This window comes from Antedon mediterranea, chromosome 3 (assembly GCF_964355755.1).
Source record: "Antedon mediterranea chromosome 3, ecAntMedi1.1, whole genome shotgun sequence".
NCBI classification, from domain to species: domain Eukaryota; kingdom Metazoa; phylum Echinodermata; class Crinoidea; order Comatulida; family Antedonidae; genus Antedon; species Antedon mediterranea.
In genome coordinates, this window is record NC_092672.1 from 23,073,827 (window position 1) to 23,081,402 (window position 7,576).

The following is a 7,576-nucleotide window of genomic DNA, read 5'->3' on the forward strand; positions in this document are numbered from 1 at the left end:
GTAGGCCTAGATTATATAAATAATAATATAGTAAATACTGTAATTTAAATAATAAAATACAGCCCCATTTTACTTTTTAGGCCATCATATAATATTATAATTATATATACAACCAGACATTAGAATTTTTTTTAAATAATATTTATTATTTTTTCTGACACTTTCAGGAATTGTTGATGATGCAGAGTTCTTCGTCTTTGTGACTTCAAATTGAGAGTGAAGTGGATAAAAAGATGACACCGGTACCACCTACCGACATTGTCATACCCAAACTATAATTTAATAATTTAAAACAAAATGTTGAATTACAAATAATATATGTAGGCCTATGTTGCAGAGGATTTAGATGAATTACAATACAAATGTTTTATGTTGAATGCAAACCTACTACACTATACTCTGTAAATTATGTTATTGTCATGTGGTAGATCTTAAAAATTGAATATTTATTGTATGTTAGGCCTATATTATATTTTATTAATACTATTACTATTAATTTATATTATACAGTACTAGTTTGTACATGTTTTTACCAAAAAAAAATGAATAAATAATTTGTTATTCAATCTAATTGCTTGTTTGTTCATCGATAACAAAACAATTGTAAGCAAGTATATAACAGTTCTTGTTAGCCGCTTATTTCAGGTCATATTATTAATATTAGCTAGGCCCGACGCGCCCGATCACTAAGTGACTTTCCGCCCCTGGAACAATCGCTCGCTAAATAGGGCTAGGCCTCGGACTCGTATAAAAGCTATTATAATACTTATGTTAAATATTCCTCAACTAAAATGTATATTGTGATAAATAAACAAGTAATAATATACGTTGTATTGGAATGTATTTATTTATATGAATTCTTATACGCGGACAATTATAAACATCGCGTATATCGTTCGCAATAAATAAATTCATAAACACGATGACGATGTGTTTACAAAATGGCGGTTTCGCTAGTTTTCGATGGAACAAATAGAGGTACCTTTAGTTTGAATAGTCGGAGCTGCATCCCAAGCACCGAATTTTGTATCTTAATATCGTATTCTGTAGATTATTAATTTTTCTAACAGGGATTTTAAATTCAGGACTGTTCAATTTTTCTAAATATTTTATTTTAACGATTTTCTAGGGTACAATTTCGGAAAAGAGACATTGGTTGATTTTGCCGTTAAATTACAGATTATCGTTTTGTTCAAATACATTTAATTTTACATGACAATATATTAAAACCATTTATGAATATATTTCACTAACAATATTTTTCCGATAATCAGCTAAATTTACAAATATTGTGTTTTTCAAACACCCTAAAATTGAGCAATTTTGAACTAAATTAGAAAAGTGGGGCGCCCTCTCCGAGTTGAAATTTGACACGATTTGTCGACTGGCTTTCCCACTGTAAAGAAATAAATGTTTGAACAAGAAAAACTGTACTTATAGCTATTTTTTATCATACCCTACCTAAAATTGTTTAATAATCTGGAGCTCAGTGTTTTGTTAACTTGTGTTCGTACATATTCATAGCTATAAACATGTGCATAACGATGCTTAAATTAATCAGAGTATAGGCCTACCTATCATATATTATATATATGAGAATTTTATATAAATCTTACTGTAAATTATAGAAACAGTGCTCATATTCGGAACATGATCTCATAATAGCTCATTGGCGAAAGTTCCATACTTTTTAGTTGTATGAAATAATGTCTCTAGCGGGATTCGAACATGCAACCTCTCACTTACAGGGCGAGTATCATACCACTAGACCACAGAGCCATATATGGTATTTTCACAGATTTTCTCTCATACAACAAATGATATGGACATTTTTTTTTACATTTTTTTTGTTGATTATGCCATTTTAATATCATATAATAGTTATCCACTTTGACCAAAACTTGGATTGGAAAAAAAATTATTTACCTGAAAAAACTGTAATTTAAAGCAAACAAGTCAAATTGCCTGCCATACCAATGGATTTTTGGTTTGGTGTCATTGTAGTGAAAACATGATTTTTTCTTCGTTTTTTTCTACGCAATTGATTAACTTGATTATTCTTCATTTTTTCACGTGGGGGACAATACATCTTTAAAAAAACATAACCTAATGTCCTTGTTCTACATGGAACCCCCGCAGTTTAAACGCGGACAAAACCACAGAAGAATAGCTTCTCTTTCTTGAGCTATACTTGCTCACTTTATTTCTATCCATCCGTTCATCCGGTAAACTAAAATAAAAACAAACAGAGAAACAATTGACACGGCGCCGTGAAGCACGTCTCTAACGTATACTACGGCTTATCATACATAATTCGTCGTTAACATGGGCATACTATCATCATTATGTCTATCAAACCTAACTAATTCATAAGTAAATAATAATATATAAGATTGTCTCCACACGGAGCATTAAAGGTGTACAACAACGTTAATACAACGTATCGCCTATTGTGCACAGCTCTCATACCATGAACAGTGACTACCACAAACCGTGACTAGCCTAATTTACATATCAAGGTATCAAGGTGCGATGTACATACATAACATGGCTCCCTGCAAAGATAAATTATGAAACTGACAGTATCATCACTTTTCCTTTGCATACACAACAATAGTGGCTCCTTGACGGGGAATTGATTACAATAATACTAACTACTGACATTCAATGTTTGTTTGTTTGTTTTATCTTTATACTGGGTGACCTCTTCAGTCAAAGACTGATCTCCCAGAGGGCCCAGTTGGTGATCAGTGGCTGTGATGTACTAATACACCGGGGTAACCCCCTACTCGTCTCGAAAGATGTACTAGGTTCTTTAAAGTGCACACGAGCAAGTTGTGTACACTGGACCTACGGTTTATAGTCCTTATCCGAGAAGACTCGTTCTACCACCAGAACCATGGAGTGAGTGAGCCTCGAACCCCTGCCGATGTTATGGCTACGTGATTACAGTTCCACTGTCTTAACCGCTCGGCCACTCACCCAATGATTGAAGGTTCTCCTTCATCTAATGTTCAAGCAGTATTGTTATAATTTTTTTAATTGCCTTGATTTAATGCACAACTATTAACTTAGATTGTATACTGGCTTTTTCTTTTATCCAAATGTACATACGAAAATAATATGGAGTTGTTGATAGCCGAGTGGTTAGGACACTTGACTGTCATACAGATAGACCCGGGTTCAATTCCCGAAAACTCCCAGTCCACTCAGCTGTAAATGAGTACCTGGTTGAAAATACTAGGGAGAAAAAAGGCGGCGTGGAAAGGAACTGGCCACCTTACCACATAATGCCGAGGCTTAGTACAATGAGCTCCTAACAGCTCATTCCCCTACGTTCAGAAAACACGGGACTCACCTCACCTTACATATGAAAAATATAATCACTCATTTTGAGGACTTGTGATGATTTGATTTGATTTGATTTGATTTGATTTATTTCGGCATCAGTACATAAAATATCACAGACATACAATTAAAATTGACAAATATAAAAATACCAATATAAAACAAGGATGCCAAGGATAACTCATAAAAGTCCTCTACGGACTTGTTTCCAATGAGGTCCTTTGAATGAACAGCAAAAAAGACAAACAAAGCAACATAATAAAAATGACAAAAAACAGCAAAAAGGACAATCGAAAAAAGAAGAAGCGCTAATTAAATAGTTTCTAGAGCTAGTGAACGTTCCTGTAGATACTTTTTAACTTTACTTTTAAAACAACAAACAGTTTGTGATTCCTTAATGTTAATTGGTAAATTATTCCATTCTTTAATAGCATTGTAAAAAAAGGTCACATGTGCCATTGGCTTGATAGTTGGGATTCTAAAATTAAAATTGCATCCCCTAGTATTGTAATTATGACTGTCTGAAATTCTAATAAAACGATTGCATAAATAAGGTGGACAACAATGATTATATATTTTAAAAACATGACAGACTCTAAGAAATTCGACACGGTCTTGGACTTTTAACATACCAACGTCGTTTAGCTGAGATTGACCAACATGAGATCGGGGACCTAACTTTTTTATAAAACGAACCATTTTGTTTTGAGTCGTTTGTAATTTTGATTTTAAATTTTTATTTACCGTAGAAGACCATGAGCAAACCGAATAATCGAACATCGGTTGGATTAAAGCAAAACTAAGAATTTTGCGACAATGTGAATTAAGAAATGATGATTGTCGGTACAGAAATTTCAGTCTGCCGTTTGCTTTGTTTATAACAGAGCGGGCAATGACGTCACCTGATACATTTTGGTCAATCTCAATACCTAGATATTTGATAGATTTTGATCCATTTATAGTCGTTCCAAAGCAATCAATATAGAATTCGTTTACTTTGCTTAATCTACGTTTAGAACCAAACAGGATGCATTCGGTCTTACCCATATGAAGCGAAAGTTGATTGTCGATCAGCCAATTATTGCATGATACGAGATTGTTTTGGAGTTTAGATTGGATTGCGATTGGATCTTTATGGGAGTAAAAAATTGCACAATCGTCAGCGTACAAAACAACTTTACAATCACTTTCGATACTAGATGGTAGGTCATTCACGTAAATAAGAAACAAGAGAGGACCCAAAAGGCTACCCTGGGGGACTCCACATCCAATCTCAATGGAGTTCGATTTGGTACCTTTAATATCGACAATCTGATTTCGCCCAGACAGGTACGCTTGAAACCAACCGATAGACCGGCATCCTAGATACTTAAGTTTTTTACACAAAATATCATGATTGACCGAGTCAAAGGCCTTTTGGACATCGAGTAAAACCATACCCGTAAATAAACCATTTGACATTTGAACTCTAAGGTGATCTCTAAGATGGATAAGACATGTGTCGGTAGAAAATGATCTACGAAAACCGGATTGATGATCGTAGATAAGTTGATTCCTTTCAAGGTAATCGGAAACTTGTATATATACCACCTTCTCCAGAATTTTCGAAACTGAGGAGAGAATGCTTATAGGTCTGTAATTGTTAGCCTCAGTTCTGGAATTCTTTTTATGAAGGGGCGTGACTTTTGCGAGTTTAAAATCCGAGGGAATACGTTCGTATTTAATGGAGAGGTTAATTATATGTGTTATTGGTATTTTAATATTAGGAGCTCCGTCTCTAAGAAATTTTGCAGGAATCTGATCAAGGCCTACACTTTTAGATGGGTTGAGATTTCTCAATTCCTCTTCGATAAGGCTCTCGTCAATTTCTTCGAGAGAAAAACCAGAAACATGTTTGATTTTGCTATTATAGTAATTTTTAAAGGCATTCGAACCCACACTAAAAAGGTTACTGGGAGAAGGCAATTTCTTCATTAAATCGGAAGCAATATTTGCGAAGTATTTATTGAAATAATTTGAAACTTCGCTTTCATTATGGCAAAGATTCCCATTAACATCTAACGAAACAGTGCTACCCTTTTGTGGCTTATTTTTATATCCCAAATCTTTAAGGCATTTCCAGAGTTTATTGGGATTATTTTTGTTAACTTCTACCTTATTTAAAAAACATTCAGATTTTGCTTTCTTTATGTCCTTTTGTATGCGATTACGTAACTTACGAAATGCATCGTAAAGGTCTGGCCTATTTGGGTTATTCTTGAACTTATTTAATAGCGAGTCTCTTTCTTTTATGGCACTTAATATTTCCGGTGTCATCCACTCTTCAGATTTTTGTTTTAGGCGCACCTGTTTGAGAGGAGCCATTCTGTTTATAAGAGACAACAATATTTTTTTAAAAGAGCACCAGGCAAAGTCCACATCTGATGAATCGAGAACAGGCGACCAATCAGATTGTGTCAATTGCTCATTAAAAATATTAACATCGTAGTTCTTAAGTGAACGAATTTTGATAGTTTTATGTTGGTTAAATTTATATTTTAAAGATTTACGAGTACAAAACGTTAGGCTGTGGTCACTAATGCCTACATGGATGACACCCGATTGCAAAATTTTTTGCGAATGGTTACATATGATAATATCTAAAACTGTTGATGTATACTTAGTAATTCGAGTTGGTTCCTTTATCAGATGGGTAAAGCTAAAAGTTTCAAGAGTTGTTTCTAACATTTTGTATATTGATGCAGATTCATTTTTCAAATTAATATTGAAGTCACCAAGGACAATAACTTCGACATCTGGTCGAATAGCAGCCAATATATTTTCAAACGAGTCAATAAATAGCTTATATGATTGACTTGGTGGACGATAAATTGATCCAACAACAATAGGACGCGTCCTCGGAAGCAAAATTTCCATCCAAATTGATTCAATACTTTCAGAATCCAGGTCCCGGCGTTCGCGTATAGATAGTCTTTCCTTGACAAAAAAACAAACACCTCCTCCAGACCGATTTCGATCTCGACGGAAAACGTTGTATCCTTCAATGTTGAGCTCCGCATCAGGAACAGTATTATCCAACATAGTTTCACATATAGAGATAACGGCTGCATTGGTTTTTATTGCGAGTAGGCGGAGTTCAGACATCTTTGGCAGTATTGACCTTACGTTAAGATGAAAGAAGTGAAGGCCCTTTTCTTTAAAAACATTGAAGTCTTCCTCCACATTGAGATGGATTCCGGGTCCCGGGTTTGGAGAAATATCACCACATTTAAGCAAGATAGCAAAGAGTAAGCCTTTCCCTCTAAGATCAAAAGTCCGGTGTATGTGGGACGTATTCTTCCTTGTTTGATAATTTCCGGAACTGTAAATATAGGCAGGCGATACAAAAATGACACTTGTTGCAGCGACCGCAAAGTTAGCGTTGGAATGTTTGCACCTGGTAAAAATTGCTTTGCCTCTCTCTTCGGCGGTTGCGTTAAAAAATTGGTCAACAAGTTGAAAATGCTTCACATTGTTAATCAGAAGAACAAGCACTGATGCATGGATAATAAAGGAAGCCATACTAAAAGTCATATTGGAAGGTTATCTGTATGCCGTATCTGACCAGCAAAAAGATCGCGTTGCTCGAAAAATAGCTCGTGTTGAGCTCGTCTGTATCCGTCCACGTTACAAAATACAATTGTAAGCGTATCCACAATTCAATCAAATGGAATTCCAAGAATTCAGCAACCCAATGGTATATAAAATACCGATACAGTTAATGTTAAAAGTGAAAATAGAAACATCAAAAAACGATTCATCCGATAAAATAACAGAAAAGTTATCCACCAAAAGGCTTCGTCGGAAAATGTTAATCTTTGGTTATGTACATTTTTTCCTGGTTTCAGGTGTGAGAAGTCAAATACGCTTACCTTGCTGAAACCGTAGACTAATAAAGCGTTGATTATCCACCAAATGGCTTCGTTGTGTAGTTGAAGTACTACGATGCGAAGAGAAAAACGCAATTAAAAGGCCATTAATCCACCAATTGGTTTCGTTGTTTTACTTAGGCTTAGGGAGTGCCCCTGAGCCACCAATGCGAAGTGGTTAAAAATTCTGTTTGCCCCGGTATAGCCTAGACTGCTCGGGTACTTTTGAGGCCTAGAGAGAGGTCCGAGTGATGAGTTGAAAAACAAATAACAATATTATCAAGTTAAAGTTCAATACAATTTTTAGTCGCGTGGACGCG